The sequence below is a fragment of the Lycium ferocissimum genome, chromosome 3 (assembly GCF_029784015.1).
Source record: "Lycium ferocissimum isolate CSIRO_LF1 chromosome 3, AGI_CSIRO_Lferr_CH_V1, whole genome shotgun sequence".
Taxonomy (NCBI): Eukaryota; Viridiplantae; Streptophyta; class Magnoliopsida; order Solanales; family Solanaceae; genus Lycium; species Lycium ferocissimum.
Genome location: NC_081344.1, coordinates 70,577,664 through 70,598,189, shown reverse-complemented (window position 1 = coordinate 70,598,189; position 20,526 = coordinate 70,577,664). Strand labels below are relative to the sequence as shown.

Genomic DNA, 20,526 nt, shown 5'->3' with positions numbered 1-20,526 from the left:
TGTTGTAACCCTCGTCATTTATCGCCCTTCTTGTTCTTGTTGTTCATCTGCTTTAAGTCTATGACTACACAAAGAGCTCTTCCCCCAAACTTAACTACGACCTGAATAAGAAGAACTGCATCAAAAAAATTCAGATAAAATAAAATATCATAACTGCATTACTTACACACCTCCAAATCTTAATTCCTTGCACAACTTACACACCTCCACATTCTACTTTTCAATCCTTCATTTTCCTCTGTACAGTCGCATATTTTCTTCTAGAGATAACAATCACAAAATCAAGAACGGAGGGTTTCACACCAGAAGAAGTCAAAAAAAAAAAAAAAAAAAAAAAAAAAATCAGAAACTACATTCTACTTTAGGACACAAATCGTCATTTTATCACTCCGATGATGATGACTCCAAAGAATAACATAATTTGTCCTTCAACCTTCCAAAACACAATCAATTTTTTCATGGGAACCTTTAACCTTCGGTATCTTCTTTTGAATATTAAACTATTTAAGAAGTAATAAAGTTTCAATCATTACTGCTATGATCTTTTTAACTTAAAAGTCATATTTAACAAAAAACCTTGAGCCCAGGTATCTTTTCATCTCCACCCTCAACTCCCATTCCCAATTAAATTAGATTAGGAGTATACTGGTATAAGGAATAAGATATGCGAACTTCAAAATTGAAAGGGCGGGATACTGTGAACTTACCCTATGAGGAATTTCGTGTTAGAATCTCTACTTAAACCAAGACATCTATAGTCACTAAACCAGAAATCGAATCAAAGCGGGAAAAAAATCACGTTTTCTTCGTTTGATTTGGTAGAAATAAGCTCAGTGTACCTGGAGTATAACGACATAGCAATTTCGGTTTTTTTTATTTATTTATTTTTTATTTTTTTAACAGGAAGCTTCCTATGCTCCATCCCTGCATATCTCATGTTTGCAATTCTCTCCTTTCTCCTCGAAGTAAATGCATAGGCCTACACATGAGAAATTCATAAATTGGAAAAACACCCACGTCAAGAAGAAAGCGGAAGAAAAACTAAATTCAATAACCAAGAATTAACAAAAAAAACAAAATTTGAAAGAAAACCCCATAAACAGGGAAGACGGAGAGGAGAAGGAGCAGCAGTGGCAACATCCAATGAACTCTAAACTCAGTGCATGCAACGTTAGTACAACCCAAAAGCCAAATAAATCAGCAAAATGGAAAGAAAAATCAAACCAATCGAATGAAAAATCGACAAATAAGACCTAAAATCAAAACAAATAAATAAATAAAAGGGAATGGAAGAGGCATTGGTCGGATATTGTACCTCCAAAGGCCTTCCATGAAGATGAACAATAAGTTCACTTTAAAAAATCAACACTTGTTTTTTTTTTCTTAGAAAGACGGAGAAGATGAACAAAATCAGTAGTATGCGTGTCTGCCTAAACAATAAAAAAGCAATACACGTGTCAGGTCAACGATGCCTATCTAAATAGATGGGCCCAATTTAAAGTACCTTTTATATTACTTTTGTTACAATAAGTGATTGCAAGAAAATTCATATTTTCCAACTTTGCCCATGTTCGTCCGTTCGTCAACCCCCAAACTGTCATTTCTAATATAAAAAACTAGTCGAGGCCAACATGATCAATTTTGTTAACTTATTAGGTGAAGTTCTAGTAAAGGTTGCTGAATAGCATATGAAAACGTCATTCAGTTGCAAGTCATAGCCATCACTGGTTGAATCATGAAGACATGAGAATGTTGATTCGCTACAATATAGACAAATTAAAGATTTTTATTACTCTAGTTGCAACTACAAATTCCAAGTGTAGAAAATAAATATATATTTACTAAAGTTAATGCAAGCCCGCTTGTATCTTCTATATGATGACTCCGATACATGTGATGGAGACTTTTGACGATGAAACAATAATTTTTAGCAACCTGCAAGGTTTCAGTGTAAGCTTAAAACACCAAAAGATGCAATTGTTTGGAAAAGAGCGGAAGACAAAGTAGAAGCACAAAAATGACTCCAAACTGAAACATGTTAATACATGTAACTGTGAATAACTTATATCTGTCAGGTAGACAACCTTAACTGATGAGCTAAAAGTATAACCTCTGCTAAAATTAGCTTCATCTGGCACAACTTTTTTTAATTTCCAATAGTGAAGAACATGTCAAATGACTCTCAATTCTCAATAAAAGTTTCGAGAACTCAACTTTGACAATTAGCAATTCGAAGTCCCAACTCTTTTTCACAATTATCCTCTGTTAAATCTTGCTTAACACAAATAAATAATTCACATGTTTTACAACAAAGATAAATTATTCGAACCGCTCCTCTTAGTGTCTCTACTTCCCCTTTACCTTATTTACCCCTTTTCCTGATCACTCACTCTCTAAAACCCAGTATATCACATCTCATAATCAAAGATATGAGATTAACAACTCTTATCTTATTATTCGTATTGAAGAATACGGAACATAACCTTTCACCTTTTATTTTATTTTATTTCAGTTACAAAAAGAAAACCAGCGACATCCTAAGTGGCTCATTAGGATATTGTCTTGGACATTAATTGACTGATGCTGAAGAAGAAGCCTTCAATTTGTTGAGCTATAATGGGCAATATAGTAGTACTTCAATTTCTGATTTTTAAATTATACTTCTCATCTTAACCTCCCAAAACTTCAGTTTTTAGATTGTTATAAAAGCACATATGATCATGTTGAAACATAGAGAATGGAAAAAACATTTACGACATACTTAAATTCATCGCTCTTCTTCACGAAACTTGTCCAGGCAGGAGCACTTCATGAATTCTCTAGCTAGTGCCTAATGTTCTCTATCTCTGCGTGTGTGTGTACGTCTTTTTTCTCTTCTCTTGTAGCTTATATCACTATTATATGAATATAATCTTGTATTAGGCATCCATCACATAAAAAAATCCAGAGCTTAAACAACTAAGAGCGAAGTATAGGATTAACTAAAAGACTAACTTGATTTTTAGTAAGACCCACAATGAGTGCTGAGTTAGGATGTCAACAGCAAAGGCAAGGCTTCATCAAGATTTATGGCACGCAAATGTCGAAAGTTCAAGAAAATTTAGTAAATGATATAAAATTATGTATAACTTCCTCCAAGGAGTTCTCAGAGAACAAAGACTACCAAGAACACAAGTAAAAGTACCTGAAATGATTTATACACCTGCTGCCCATCTAGATATCTCTTTTCTGTATATATATTTTGGGTCAGACAACCATCATCAGCCAGTACGCAACAAAAGCATGCTACTTCATATAGTACAATGTATCCCAAGGTAATCTTTCAAGGCCAACTTTCAGGGAGTAAAGTGTACGCAGACCTTACCCCCACCTTGTAATCTTTCAAGGCCAAGAGGGAAAAATATCATTTGTCAAAACCAAAGTTGCAGTAAGATTACATTGAATTTGCCTTTTTTATGGTCAGTACAAACCAAATAATCGTCATTTTGATCCACGACAACAGCACATCTTGTTTTTATATGACCATTAGAAAGATTGTATGCATACGTACTTCTACTGACCAATATATGAAATGAAAAGAAATCAATAAAATTTATTATCTATACCTAGCATTTAATTAAATACTACAGATAGATATAAACTAAAAGAGTCAGTAACATCAGTATTAAATTACCCAATTTAATCGTCAGAAAGAAAACAGAAAAGCGGAGGAAAAGAATTTACTTTCTACAATCATATGCTAAAAATGTAAGAAAAACACATGATATAAAGCAAATCATTATCAAAATGAACTTCAAAATCAAAAATTCACCTTCACAACCAGATTTATCATTTAACACTCGGTTAAATGAAAGTCGAGTGAATTATATGTATTTTTCAACGGCATACCTATAATTTTCAATTCATCTCTCATATGTGCACAATTTGTATCATCAAAGGTTCTGGTTGCAGAACAATAGGTGTTTATGTTATAAATCACCTTTAAAAAGAAAGAAAACAAAAATTATTAGGTTGTTTCAGGCATATCTTCAAACACCTTGGCTGCATCATTTCATTACATTTTTTTTTCGGGTGGCAATTCAATGTACTTAGTGTTATTGCACTTTGTGCATCTGAGCAGAACATCTTCATAGATGCATATACATAAACCACAAAAAATTCGGAAAAGAGGAAAATCAGTTACATGTTAATGAAAAATGCAAAACCTTAATCTGAATTTAGTAGAAAAATAAATCAAAAATGCAAAAGGAACTTCATATGCAAATGAATATGCTAAATCAATGGAGTGGAGAGAAACAGTATGGGTTAATGGGGGAATATATATATATATATATATATATATATATATATATATATATATATATATATATATATATATATATATATACGTGTTAAGAAAGGAAGAGGATGAAGGAGTCAATTACCAATTTACCCCAAAAAAGAAACTTACTCCTACAAATTAACTAGTGTAAGTCAAGGGTATAATAGATAAATGGCCATGGAGTCATTTAGAGAAATGAGCCAAGTACAATTCACGTTGAATTTAGTACAACACCCAAGAGTTGTGGTCGTCCCACCCCACTAATACGCGTAAAAATATTTTTTACAAGTTTGACCAAACACTAATTATTGTTTAATATTGAAGATCCAACCATTTCTTGCTTAGATGAACGCACCATGACAGACCCTCCATGGAAACACAAAGAAAACGAGAGAGAGAATTGAAGAAACGAGAGAGAGAGAAAAGAAGAAGACAGCTATGATGTACAAAGAAAACGAGAGAGAGAATTGAAGAAACGAGAGAGAGAAAAGAAGAAACGCACGTGACGTTTACAAAGAAAACGAGAGAGAGAATTGAAGAAACGAGAGAGAGAAAAGAAGAGAAACGGCATGACGTTTTTTTAAGTAGAATGTCTGGCCGGGTGGATTAATCTCACCCATACAACACACACACATGATAGATCAATCTTCCACCCTTAGATTAGAATCATGGCAGATTTAAATATGGTCGTATGACCAACACGAGAGAGAATAAAATTTGTTATACAATGGACAAATTAGAATAGGACGGTGTAATTAGTTTTGTCCATTTCCTCTTCTTCTCGTTACATTCGTTGCATAGTTTTGTGTATAAAGAGAGTACATCGATCAATAAAATACACACAGAGAAAATTTCCAAAATCGGTGTCTTCTTTTATGGTATCAGAGCAGATCTGAAAGCTCGATCCAAACCTTCATCAAAATCATCTTCTTCAATCTCCCAGTAAATCCAAATGGGTGATACAACACCAATAATACGTGGCAATGTGGACAAGGCAATCACCTATGACCACAGCCACCCATATCATCTTAATAACTCTGATTCACCTGGAATGGCTCTAGTCAACAATGTGTTTGATGGTAGAGGATACTCAGGTTGGAGAAGATCAGTCCTACTGGCACTATCAGCCAAAAGGAAACTTGGTTTCATTAACGGTGCTTGTAAAGCTCCAGATCTGAAATCTACAGAATACGAACAATGGAGCTGTGTGAATGATATGGTCATTTGTTGGATCTCAAATGCACTATCAAAAGAGATTACTGAGATAGTGTAATGAGCTACAAAACAAAGACAAAAGAACTTTATGACGACTTAGAACAAAGATTTGGCAAATCAAATGGTGCTAAACTATATCATTTACAAAAGGAATTATCAAGTACGGTTCAAGGAAATAGTGACATTGCTAGGTACTTTACCAAGCTCAAAAGACTATGGGATGAATTGGATGCCCGAATGTTGTTATTTCTTGCTCATGTGCATGTGTGTGTGAAGGGAAGTCCAACCTGATGAAATCCTTAGAGGACCAGAGGTTGATACAATTTTTGATGGGATTAAATGACATATACACACAAGAAAGAGGAAACATTCTTATGATGAACCCTTTACCCGACATGGATCTTGCATACTCTTTACTTTTGCAAGATGAAAATCAGAGAGAAATGTATACCAATTCTAATCATACTCGAATGCCTCTTTTATGGTAACTTCACAAGGCGGGGTTATCGGAGGAATGGAAACCAGGTTTTTAAAACACCAAATCAAGCACATCATAAACTTGGAAACAACACGAGAGGAACAACAAAGGATTTTCAAAATACAAGCCTAGAAAGGCAAAATACAACCCAAATGTGAAATTGCACATATTGTGGGAAAATAGGTCATGTAGAGGATGATTGTTACAGACTTCATGGTTTTCCTGAAGACTTTGAGTTTACAAAAACCAAATCCTATCAAGGGAAAGCAAATGGAGCAGTTGCTGAGGAAGAATTTGAGTTTGCTAACAACACAAGAGTAGAAGCATGTAAAGACAATCAGAACAACCATACTCCATACAGCAATCAACACAACCATGTTTCATACATGAGCAAGGATCAATATGCAGAATTGGTGCAACAAGTTATTAAGGAAGTAAAGATGGGACAAGCAGGAAGTTCAAACAGTACAAATGGTGGTTTCAATGCAGGAGCAATTGCTGGTACAATTCTAAAATATTCAAGCACTTGTTTATCAGTTTTTAACACCTGCACCTGGATCATTGATTCAGGTGCATCAGAGCACATGTGTTTTGATTCTAAATCTTTTATGTCTTTGTCTCCTCTTCCTGTTCCTATCAGCATCACCTTGCCTAATTCTTTCAGGATCATTGTGACTCATGCAGGAAGTGTCTCTATTCTACCTAAAATAACTCTGAAAAATGTCCTTCATGTTCCAGATTTCAAATATAACTTAATATCAGTTCATAAGTTATGCAATCAGTTTAAGTGTGATGTGTTATTTACTCTTAGTGGATGCATATTACAGGACCCTTTAATGAGGAACACTCAAGTTTTTGGTGAAGCAAGAGAAGGACTCTACTTGTTGCAGCCTAGTTCTAAGTCTAAGACCACTTTCAAGGAAAATGTAGTTTCATGTCAAGAAGGAAGAAATTCCATTTCTGAGTCACAAACAGTTTCTTTTCCAGTTTCAGCAAATGTAATTCCTAGTATAACTCTATGGCATGTAAGATTGGGACATGTTCCTTATTCAGTAATGAAAAAGTTTCCTTTCATTCATTTTCCTTCAAATCTTCAACATGTTTGTGATGTCTGTCCTAAAGCTAGGCAAACCAGGCTGCCCTTTCCTCTAAGTCAAATTCAATCCAAAAGGAATTTTGATCTAATTCATATTGACACATGGGGTCCATATAAAACTTGCACTTATAATGGATATAGGTATTTTCTTACCATAGTGGATGATTTCAAAGAGAGGGACCGGACTTTTCTGCTAAGTTCTAAATCCAATGCTTTTTCTGTTCTAAAGGATTTTTTGATCATGATTGAGAGGCAGTTCAATAATAAAGTGAAGGTTATCAGGTCTGATAATGCTCTAGAATTGGGAAAAGGCACACAAGAGGCTCTTTTTCTAAAGTCTCAAGGAATAATACATCAAACATCATGTGTAGGAACACCACAACGAATGGTGTAGTGGAAAGAAAGCATAGACATCTCTAGAGATTGCAAGGGGGTCCGATGTTTCAATCTCACTTGCCTAACTCATTTTGGGGGGAATGTATTTTGACAACATACCTCATTAACGGGTTTCCTTCCCAGTACTAAAAGGAAAAACTCCTTATGAGATTCTTTTTGGCAACAAACCAAAATATGACAATTTGAGGTGTTTTGGGTGTTTGTGCTATGCTTCAACCTTGGCGCAACACAGGACAAAGTTTGAGCCTAGGGTTATGGCTTGTGTTTTCTTAGGCTATCCTCAAGGACAGAAAGGTTATAAATTAATGGATTTGATGTCACGCCCCGAACCATGGCCTGGACGTAACACGGCACTCGGGCCTTGCCTGCATGTGTCCGAGCGAACCTCATGGCTTGCTTGTCAACATGGGCATCAAACAATATAATCTATACGATGCAACTTCAATAAATCATAAAAGTATAATTTGCGGAATAAAGTCCTGAAATTCATATCATAGCATGAAGGGTCTTGAAAACATAATATTCTGTAAACATGAATGCACCACTGACTTGGTAAACTAACATCTGTCTATGAAACCTCTAAAACATGTCTGAATACTAACTACCAGGACATGGCCCTGGACTACCATAAACTGCATACTAAATATAGACTCCATGTTGAACCCCGAGAGGAGTGGGGCTCACCAACAAGCTGATGACTGAAGTGATCCTACTGCGCGGGCGTATGCTCCTGAAAATCGGACCGCACGTGAAGTGCGAGTGCCCGGCAAAAGGGACGTTAGTACATGGTGAATAGTACTAGTATGTAAAACCTGCTGAGGTGAAGAACATGGCATAACATAGGTATAGAACATGAACTGAAACTGAATGTAACTTGAACATGAGCATGAAACGTGAGTAAAGTTCGAAAACAGTAATTCAATGAAAATACATGTATATAAAACTTCTTGTAACGTGGGGAAACAGTAGTGTAACCGACAACATGATCCGGTACTTGCGCTACCAGGAGAACACTCACATGCTGTGGGATATGAGATTTACGTGAAAATAAGCATGTAAGGATCAAATCGCATAATGAAGGTGTTGCCTCCTGCCGACAATATATCCTACGGTGGCAACGTAGTTTATATATATAGCCTTCTCGGTTAACTAAGCAATCCCAAAACATGAACATGATATAGTTGGCTAAGAAGCCCATGATTTTCGTGAAATAACTTGTAAATAACTTGTAATCAGACGAAATAACTTGTAACATGGTTTCATGAAATAACTTGTAAACATGGTTTCATGAAATAACTTGTCATAGTCTTGCAAACATGTTCTTGATTCATGATTAATAACAATAGTTCATAATTATATAAGTAATTGTCTTGAAAACATGCATGTGACTTGCTACATAAAATCATAAATTTTCATATAACATAATGAGAACACATGAGGAAGAATTCATGATTCATGGATTAAGCTAGGGTTCCTAATAACCATAATGGAAGATTAGGAATACAATGACGAATATAGATACAAAATTCATGTACATAAATACATAACTATGGGCTACCAATATGTTGGGTTTAATGCCCTAGGGTTTGTACTTCATGAATATCAAGAAACGGAGCATGGGGAAGAACGTAGAGATTCCCACATGTGGATGGAAGTTCTACATACCTTAATTGTTTCAACACTTGAATTAGAGACTTGCGTTTTGAAAGTGTTTCCCCCCCAAATTCTTGATTCTTGAATCTTGAACGGGTTTAGTTAGGGTTTACCAAAAGTGTTGGGTGAAGGAGATGCCAAAAGCAACAATCTCTAGGAGATGTTTAATCAACACTTGCATGTGCTCCACAAGGAATACCAATGATTTGCTCGAATAATGAGTCCCGGACCACTAGAAAACCTATTTATAGGATGTCCAAAAACGAGGAAAACTTTCGGACAAAAATACCCCGTGCACCATGTGCGATTCGCACATGGTGTCGCATGTGCAACATGGTCGCATGTTGCACCAAAACCGTCGCGAGTGCTTTGCGTATACCTTTACGTCTCCTTTGGTACTTCTTGTCACTAGATGCGATGCCATATGCGACTCGCATGTGTAACATGCGAATCGCACATGGTGTCGCGTGTGGTGCATGACTACATCTTCCTTGGCACCTCTCGAGAGATGCGACACCACCCGCTGCGCATGTAGCACATGCGATTCGCAGGTGATGCCTTAGTTCGTTCCAGATTTCTTTTAAGTTTAGGATCATGATCAAAGTTCGAGTTAAAGGTACGGGGTGTTACATTTGAGCACAAAGAGAATTTTTATTTCCAGAGATGTTCAGTTTTTTGAGCAACAGTTTCCATTTGCCTCTAGTATAAACTCTCCTTCTACCATTTTTTCTGTACCACAACATACTGCATCAGACTCAGTCCATCATGTCCCTAATTCACCTTCTAATCTTTTTACACATCTCACTGATACACCTACCAATTCCTCACCTATCCTACATACTGAGGGATCTTCTTCTCCTACTCAGCCTCCACAACCTATGCCTACCATAGACAATACTACAACCAACCTTTCACCTATATCACCTTCACCACTTTCTATTCACGATAATGATCCACCGTACTCAACTCCATCAATTAGACAATGTCTTGTTAGAAGGCCCGGATACTGGATGATTATATATGCAATCATGTCATTCTAACCGACCTTATTAGTGCTTGTTTTGGAGCCTTTTCTTTTGCTTCCCTATCTCTGCAAAACCAACATGTCTTTCTTTCAATCTCATCTATAACTGAACCTAACTCTTTTGCTCAAGCCTCTAAACATCCAGGATGGACAAAAGCTATGCAGGAAGAGTTGCATGCTCTTGAGATCAATCATACCTGGGATGTTGTCCCATTACCCCCAGGCAAGAAACCACTACCTTGCAAATGGGTTTATAAAGTCAAACATAAATCAGATGGCACAATAGAAAGACTAAAGGCAAGATTGGTGGTAAGGGGGGATATTCAACAGGAGGGAGTGGACTACACAGAGACATTCTCACCAGTGGTCAAAATGACCACAATTAGATGTCTTTTAACGTTGCTATCAGAAAGGATGGGAAGTCCATCAACTTGATGAGTAATGCTTTTCGTACGGGGACTGCAGGAAGAAGTCTACATGAAGTTTCTGCGGTATGGATTGTCCCGATTCTAAACTATTCGCTTATTAAGGAAATCATTGTATGGATTGAAGCATCCCGACAATGGTATGCTAAGTTGGCCTGGTGCTTTAACTTTCAAAGGGTATACTAGTTCTCTCAATGACTACTCATTGTTTTTCAAAATGTAATGGCTCTCTAATTTCCATCATATCTGTCTATGTGGATGACATCCTCATTACAGGAAATGATCTTCATCAGATTCAACATATCACTGAATTTTTACACACAGAATTCAGAGTCAAGCATTTGGGTGATATTCACTATTTTCTAGGCATGGAAATACTGCGGGAAAAACAGGGTTTTATCATAAACCAAAGGAAATTCACCTTAGATCTTTTACGAGAATTTGATTGCTCGAGTGCTAAGGTTTCTTCTCCCTTGATCCTTACTCTAAGCTCAATGCACATGATGGTCCTTTATTGCCCAATCCCACCTTGTATAGACACTTAGTGGGAAAGCTCAACTATTTAACTCATACTAGGCACGATCTATGTTTGCGGTCTAATTCTTAGTCAATACATGCAACAACCACGGGAATCACATCAAAACCTATTCGAGTTTTAAAATACCTTAGAAATGATCCAGACCAAGGAATTCTTCTTTCCTCTGATTCATCTTTTGATTTGCTTGCCTTCTGCGATGCTGATTGGGCATCTTGCAGTGATACTCGTCGATCAGTCAGTGGTTTCTTCATCACACTGGGAGGAGCACCTATTTCCTGGAAATCCAAGAAACAACCATCAGTCTCATTATCATCCGTGAAGCGCAGTATCGTTCAATGCGAAGGGTAACAGCAGAGATTACTCGGCTCGTTAGGGTTCTTGAAGATCTTTCGATTTCCCCCGTCTTGCTACATCGTGCACTCCGATAGCCAAGCGGCCATCCACGTCGCGAAAACCCCGTCTTCCACGAAAGAACGAAGCATGTGGAGTTGGATTGTCACTTTGTTTTGTATCCGGTCTCATCACTTTATCTTTCGTTCCTTCAAAGCAACAAATTGGAGACTTGTTCACCAAACCCTTATCTGGGGTTTCCCATCGATTTCTGTTGAACAAATTGGGGGTTGTTTCCCTACCCTCCAATTTGAGGGGGGATATTGAAGATCCAACCATTTCTTGCTTAGATGAACGCACCATGACAGACCCTCCATGGAAACACAAAGAAAACGAGAGAGAGAATTGAAGAAACGAGAGAGAGAAAAGAAGAAGACAGCTATGATGTACAAAGAAAACGAGAGAGAGAATTGAAGAAACGAGAGAGAGAAAAGAAGAAACAGCTGTGACGTTTACAAAGAAAACGAGAGAGAGAATTGAAGAAACGAGAGAGAGAAAAGAAGAAACAGCTGTGACGTTTTTGAAGTAGAATGTCTGGCCAGGTGGATTAATCTCACCCATACAACACACACACATGATAGATCAATCTTCCACCCTTAGATTAGAATCATGGCAGATTTAAATATGGTCATGTGACCAACACGAGAGAGAATAAAATTTGTTATACAATGGACAAATTAGAATAGGACAGGTGTAATTAGTTTTGTCCATTTCCTCTTCTTTCTGTTACATTCTGTTGCATAGTTTTGTGTATAAAGAGAGGTACATACTGATCAATAAAATACACACAGAGAAAATTTCCAAAATCGGTGTCTTCTTTTATTTAAATGTGTTTTTTAAATTAATTGACTAAACACAAATTGCTTCTGATCAAAAGTATTTTTTTAAAAACACTTTTGGAAAAACACTTTTCAAAATAAGCTGATCTTAAAAGGTTGGCCAAACAGACTTATGACATGAACGAAAATATTATAATGTCATATAAATTGAAAAAAAAAATTATAAGTACCATCTGAGAAAAAAAATCATACAGGGGCCCACCCCTAGACCTTACTCCTACCTTTTAACAGGTAGAAAGGTTGTTTTCGATAGACCCCCGGCTCAAGAAGAGATGAAAGAGCATCAGGAATAATAAACAGTAATAATAAGCAGTAATAGCCGCAACATAATAGGATAACGTAATAAAAGAAACAATCGGATAGTACTAGAGATAAGACAAGCAGTTAAAAGCAGTAAATAAAGGCATGTCAAAATACTATAGAAAGCAAAATGTGCTTGTACTTGAAATATACTCTTTTTTTGTAGTTACTTTTATGGTTTCATCTTCTGAGTGTTTAATATAAGATACAGTTTCATCACATATTATTTAAATATATACAGGTCCAAAAATGTAGACTTTAGATATAATCCACATCTTTACTAATTTTTACAATATTACTACATGTAATAAGAGGGAACCAATAAAATTTGTCGTCCTCACATTCAAGGTGATCCTATCAGGCTAATCCACGTGGCTTTGTTTTTTCTTTTTCCTTATTCATTTTGCCCTCATTCATTTTTTAAGATCATTCACTGGGCCTTTTTTCCTTATTACTAGACCGCGTAGCACGGGCCCAACACTTTAGATTATAGTGCATCTATGTGTATGTAGTTGTTTTTGAATAGTGATTTTATATATATATATATTATGTTCAAAACACGATTAATATAACATTGTAGTTTGTGCTCCGTATCTAAAACTTTATTATATTAATGTTTGCTACGAATACAAAATCGGCAAATTTATTAATATTTTTTAAAAGAGAAGATTTGTTTAAAAGGAAACTATTTTCCTCTCTTTGAGATAAAACAATAGCAATATTTAAGCATCAGTTGATACTTTCAATTTTAATTCGATTAATTTAAAGGTGTAAAATACTTATTATTTTTTATCAAATTTTGATTTGGATAATTCTAATTCAAATTATTAAATTAATTTTACATGTTTAAAACGAAACAAAGTAGAAATTGATTTTCTATTTAAACGAAGAAATACTATTTTTTAATTTTTGGTAAATATTCTCGGTTTAGCTCATTTTACTTGTCATGTTGTCTTTTGCATGGTCTTTTAAGAAAACGTCGATTAGAATTATAATTTGACTAATTTACCTTATTCATTATTTGATCTCCATTTGATATTTTTTTTTTACGACATTAATCTCTTTTCACATTTATTAGAGTAAGAATAAAAATAAAAAAGTAATTAAATTCTATCTTATTTTAAAATATAAATATTTTAAGTATATTTATTTTAGTAAACATAACAAATAAATGACATGGCGGAATAGCAAATATAACAATTTAATATCTAGATTAGATCTCAGGCTAATATAAAAAAAAAATTGTATAGTTTGACTACTTAACCTTTTGAAGAAAAGCAATTTCATTTGCTCCCACTAATGGATTGATACGCACGTGGCAATGAATCCATCATTATTGACTTAATGAGATACTATCTATATATATATATATATATATATATATATATATATATATATATATATATATATGTTCAAAACACGATTAATATAATATTGTAGTTTGTACTCCGTATCTAAAACTACGAATACAAAGTCTGCACTTTTTTTTTGACATTTTTTTTTTTTAATATGGGGTTCACTTTTTTTTTTTGATATTGCTTGATTTTGTTAATACGGGGTCCACTTTTTTTTACCGTGAGTTTGGAGATGGTGGGTTCCACTTTTTTTTTTTTTTTTTATATTGCTTGATGTTGTTTAGTATGGGTCCACCCTTTATGGGGTGCACTTTTTTTTTTTTGGACATTATTAGTTTGCACTATTTTTTTGCATATAATATATATACATATACTATGTTCAAAACACGATTAATATAACATTGTAGTTTGTGCTCCGTATCTAAAACTTTATTATATTAGTGTTTGCTACGAATACAAAGTTTGCACTTTTTTTTTTAACATTATATTTTTTTTAATATGGGGTTCACTTTTTTTTTTTTGATATTACTTGATTTTGTTAATATGGGGTCCACTTTATTTTTCCCATGAGTTTGGAGATAGTGAGTTCCACTTTTTTTTCTTCCTTCTTTTTTATTGCTCGGTGTTATTTAGATGAGGCCCACCCCCTTTTTTTTTTAAGGGACAACGGACGACAAAGCATGGGTCTAAACCTATGCTTTATATAGTTTCTTCTTTTTATTTTTTATATTGCTTGGTGTTGTTTAGTATGGGGCCCACCCTTTTGGACATTATTAGTTCGCACTATATTTATGCATATCATATATATATATATATATATATATATATATACACACACACACTATGTTCAAAACACGATTAAAACATTGTAGTTTGTGCTCCGTATCTAAAACTTTATTATATTAGTGTTTGCTAAGAATACAAAGTCTGCACTTTTTTTTTTTGGACATTGTTTATTTTTTTAATATGGGATTTACTTTTTTTTTTTTTTTATATTGCTTGATTTTGTCAATATGGGATACTATGTTCAAAACATGATTAATATAACATTGTAGTTTGTGCTCCGTATCTAAAACTTTATTATATTAGTGTTTACTACGAATACAAAGTCTGCACTTTTTTTTTTGATATTATTTGTTTTTTTAATATGGGATTCACTTTTTTTTTATATTGCTTGATTTTGTTAATATGGGGTTCACTTTTTTTTTCTCGTGAGTTTGGAGATGGCGGGTTCCACTTTTTTTTACTTCTTTTTTTTTTAATATTAGTTGGTGTTTTTTTTAATTTTTTAATATTAGTTGGTGTTTAATATGGGGACCACACTTTTTTTTTTTAAAACGGACGACGAAGCATGGGTTGAGACCCATGCTTCTATATAGTAGTAATTTCTGCCATCATTCTTCAACTTGGGCCTTGGTATAATTGGTCCATATTATAGGAACATTTTATTAATTTCTTCCTTTATCTTAAAATATTTGTCATACTTCACTTTTCGTGTGTCAAATTATAAAAACTTTAACAAATATCTTTAGAATCCTTACATTATATTGGTAGGAAAATTGCAATTTATAGTAATTTCTGTATATTTTTCGAATATCTAAATTTTAATTTCAAAATATTGAATTAATCTAACCCAATTTAACTTCGAAATTAATTAAATTTCCTTTATATTTTGGGATGGAGAGAATCTATTGTTTGTTCTTATGCGTTCTGGTAAATTTTGGCAATTTTGGAGCCAAATTTTCTTTTGCAACTGAAACATTATTAGGTATTACAATATCTTTTATCCTTAAACTTCTAATATCTTGCTTATTTTTAGTGAGCTCATAAGTGCTTATAAAGATTTGTTCTAAAATTATATACAAATATAGTTTTAAAATCTTTACTTTATTAATGTACTTTAATTATTATTTACTAATTGTAGGATCATTAGGTTAACTTGTGTAAATTTTTTAAACTAAGGTTATAATATTGTAGTATAAAGTTGAAGTTATTAGAATTTTGTTTGTTGTGTTAGATGATTCTAGAAGATGAAAACATGAGTTTTGTTAATGCAGGTAAAATAAAATACATTATTAAAATCTTAAATGAGTTCACGATAAGCGCAAAATGAATTTGAAGCTGGGCGGAGCTAGAGAGTCAGCGATGATTTCAATCAAATCTGGTAGCTTTCGTCACAAACTTTGTATTTGTTTATAGATTATTAATTTAGTACCGAATAATTTACAAAATTAAATTCAGAACTCATAAACTTCAAATCATAACTCTGCATCTGTATTGGAGTATATAATTTCATTAACAATTAACAATGAAATTTAAAAAAAAAATAAGAAAGTTAAAATGTTAAGAGTTTGGGCCCGGGCTTAGCACGGCCTCATAAAACTAGTGTAATAATAAGGGAGAAAAAAAACTTTTGTCGTCCTCACAATGTTCCTTGATGCAGTTAGGCTGCTCCACGTGGCTTTGCTTTTTCCTACATAATTTCATTTTTGCACTCATTCGTTTTCGTCCTCACAGGGCTAGCCAGGTAATTTTGTTTGAATGTTCTGAAACTGTACCCATGCTGACGGGTTGCTGATAAGTATTTTCAAGGATCCACTTTGTTTTGGGAAAGTATGAATAGATGTTGTCCCGCTGTCATATATATGCAAGCAATTTAAGCTCCCAATATACTTTCAAAGAGTAATGAAGATGTAAAATTGAAATATCCATTTGGATCACTCTGTCAAAAATGTTGTTTCATTGTCTGACAAATTGTTTCCAATAGAAAATGTTCATGAAGAGCTGAATTTATCCTCTTAAGATTGTTTTAATGAATTTATGTATTTCTTGAATTTAGGCTTAAATCATCTTATTTGAGTTGGAAAATTAAATCATAGCTACATTATAACTGCATGGGGTAATCAATAAATACAAGAGATTTGTTTTGACATGAATAGCATGGGCACGTGGAATCTTGTGTGAGTCAACAAGAATCATCTTACAAGACTACATACTTTTGCGTGATGATATCGAAGTAGTACCGCGGGGATGAATTGAGAGAAATTTATATTAGAGCTCTAAAGTTTTATTAAGAACTCTAAGGACTTTTCTCATGCCACTAAAAGTGTTGATGTCATAAAAAAGGTGATAGTGATCCCACAAAACATACTCATACATGTTTGAGGGGTTCAATTCAGAGAAATGAATAAAATTAATTTAACATATGAAAAACACAATTTGAATCATTGGAGAATATAATCTCAAAAAAATTCAGCAAAACAAAAGTTAGAAAAGTTTTCATTTGTTTGATTATTTTTTTAAAAGCCTAATATATAAACTATGAAAAATATTTTCCTTTAACTTTTACATTCGTTTTGTACTTTAATATTTTAGAATTTCTTAGAAAGTGTCAAACTGATATTACAGAGAAACAAGAGAGCAGAAAAAAATTTAAAATTTATCTGCAAATTTAATTTTTAACAATAGTTTGGGCCCCGGCTTAGCACGGGCCAAATGACACTAGTTTATGCATTAATAGCATGCTTATTATATATAATTAACATATTTAAATATGAAAGGAAGACTACTGTAATTTTGTCACAACTAAACATAAGAAATAAAATTCTAAACAAATATATTGCTATCAGATAACATACAATTTTTAGCAGAAAAATAAGTTTAAATTTGGAAAAGCTTAGAAATAACATCCATATTTATTTCCTCTGGGCACTTTTACTTGTTCATAATTGAAGTACTCTACATTACTAAAAATATATGTCCAAATTACCTGTTCATTTACAAAACCAAGATAAAATTAATTAAATATTTCCCATCTTATCTTCTCCGTCCCATATTACTTGGCTACATTACTAAAATAATTACTTGTTCATTTACAAAATCAAGATAAAATTAATTAAATATTTTTCATCTTACCCTTAGTAATAAATGTTCTTGAAAATAATCAATTTTGATTAGAATGTATTTATTGGAGAGAGATAGGGGTAAGATAGTAAAATGCATATTTTATTTATGATTTCTTAAGTGGGGTGTAAGAGGGAAAGTGACAAGTAATATGGGACGGAGGGAGTATATATTTTACGATAATATTCATATTTATTGGTGTAAGTCTCAATAGCCTTTGGAAATGATTTGAAAATAAGTGATTAATGCGAAGGGTAAAATTAATAATAAGAACAAAATTTCTTTCTCTTGGTATGTTAACGTGGACAAATAAAAGTAAACGGAGGGAGTGATTTTTATCCCCGTTTTTCTTCTTTGTGATAGAAGAGGGTAGGAGGTCGTTCTAGGGCTTGAAGGAATGAAAAATAATGATTTGAACTGATATGGATGAATATATACTATTCTGGAAAATTGAATTTTACGCCCAGCAAAATACTGGCCGTATTTTGAAAGACGGGCCGTATTTTGAAATACGGTCTGTATTCCGTGTGGACTGCACTGCGTCTCTTCAGTAAAATGGCCATAACTCTTTGCACAGATGTTCGTTTGACCCCTATAATATACCATTAGAAAGGTATTTCAAAGCTCTACAACTTTCATTGAGGAAGTTTTCCCAAATTCCAAATAAGTTTTGAAATACGGGCCGTATTTTGAAATACGATCCGTATTTAACGATGTAACCTCTAAGTGTCAAATTCGTAATGCTCGTAAATCTTTGGTACCGTTTACGACTTGAAATACGGGCCATATACTGAAATACGATCATTGTTCATAGGCGTAAACCACCATCTTACAACTGAAGAGGAAATTTCAAATTCCCACATTCTTTATCTGGTTTTCTCAGTCTAGGATCATGGTCAAAGCTTAGGTTAAATGTACGGGGTGTTACAGTCCGCGTGGAGAATTAGGAGACAATTGCAACAACAAAAAAAATTATTATGGGGTCCACATGAACAAGTAGGAGACAATTGCTAGAAAAAATAAGGTGGGGGTCCACGTGAAGAAGTAAGAGACAATTGCAGCAGAAAAAAATAGGATTTTTAAATAATGATAATAAGTTCAGAAAATGATAAAGATATGCTTAGAGAAAATGTAAAGAAGAGAAGTTCGGGAAAAAAGAAATAACGATTTATATTGAACACAAAAACTGCTAAAAAAATCATAAAACCAAAAGATTTAAAACTTATACCTTTAGGTATAAGTTTAGACACATACGCCTCACACCAATAATGAGGAATAACATTAAGAAGACGAAATATAAACGGTCTTCTATAATAGTAAACTTTAAAAAAAAAAAAAGTAAGGTGGGACCCACTCTTCTATAATAGTAGAGAATTTCTTTAAAAAAATTAAGTTGGGCCCACTTTTCTATAATAGTATAAATAAAAAAATTAAATTTAAGGTGGGGCCAACTCTTCTATAATAGTAGAGATTAAAAAAAAATGAAGGTGGAATCCACGTGAAGAATTAGGAGATAATTGCAAAAAAAAAAAAAAAAAGGTGAGGTCCACGTGAAGAAGAAAAAAAAAAGACATTTAAATAATGATAATAAGTTGTAAAATGATAAAGGTTCGCTTAGAGAAATTTTTTAAAAAAGAAATGACGATTTAAATTGAACATAAAAACCGCTAAAGAAGTCATAAAACCAAAAGATTTAAAACTTATACCTTTGGGTATAAGTTTAGACACATACGTCTCACACAAATAATGAGGAATAACACCGAGAAGACGAAATATAAACGGTCAAGAAATGTATACACGTATTTTCTTAAAATGATGAAGTTGGTCTATACTTAAAAATTTAAGACTGCAACAGATGCTGACACATAAAACTGCTTTTCAATTTTGTTGAGTAGAAAGAGATAATGGCATGAAACTCGGTAGGAGAAGGTGTATTTCAAATCTTTCAATTGGAGAACCAGACCAGGAAAGTCATATATGGGAGAAGCGGACTAAGTAAAATAATTTATTGTTATTTTCAATTAATTGAATTATAATACTTTCTGTAATAAAAATTCCATAATTATATTACTAAAAGGTACTCTCTCTGTCCTAATTTATGTGAAATAATTTGACTAGACACGAAGTTTAAAAAAGAAAGGAAAAATCTTTGAAACTTGTGGTCTAAAACAAGTCATCGATATTTGTGTGAATTTAAATCATTTCATTTAAATCAAGTTAAATGATTTCTAAACATAAAAATATATCATTATTTTTTAGACAGTCTAAAAAAAATATGGCACTATTTTTACCTCCAACTCATATAAAAAAAAAAAAAAACGTGGACCCCATATTAAAAAATAAGCAATATAAAAAAAAATTAAAAAATCTAGCAATATCCATATAATTCTCAAAGTATCCCCCATTAAGTCAATAATGGTGGATTCATTCAGTTGGATTTCTATACCACGCGCTGCATTTGCAGCATTTTTGAATGACTGTCCAAAAAAAGTTGCCCCCTTTGTTGGTAGATCAAAGTATTCACTTTCTCTTATTGCGTTGTTTTTCTAACGATTTTATTGGATATTCCATCTTTTGTTTTTAAAAATTTATG

The 20,526-nt window shown here is 33.4% G+C and overlaps 1 long non-coding RNA gene across 1 annotated transcript in view; it reads right to left on the bottom strand.

Annotated features, from left to right (window-relative positions):
• The window catches only part of LOC132050632 (uncharacterized), a 63,780-nt gene that overhangs the window by 14,653 nt on the left and 28,601 nt on the right, over positions 1–20,526 (bottom strand). The window lies entirely within an intron of this gene.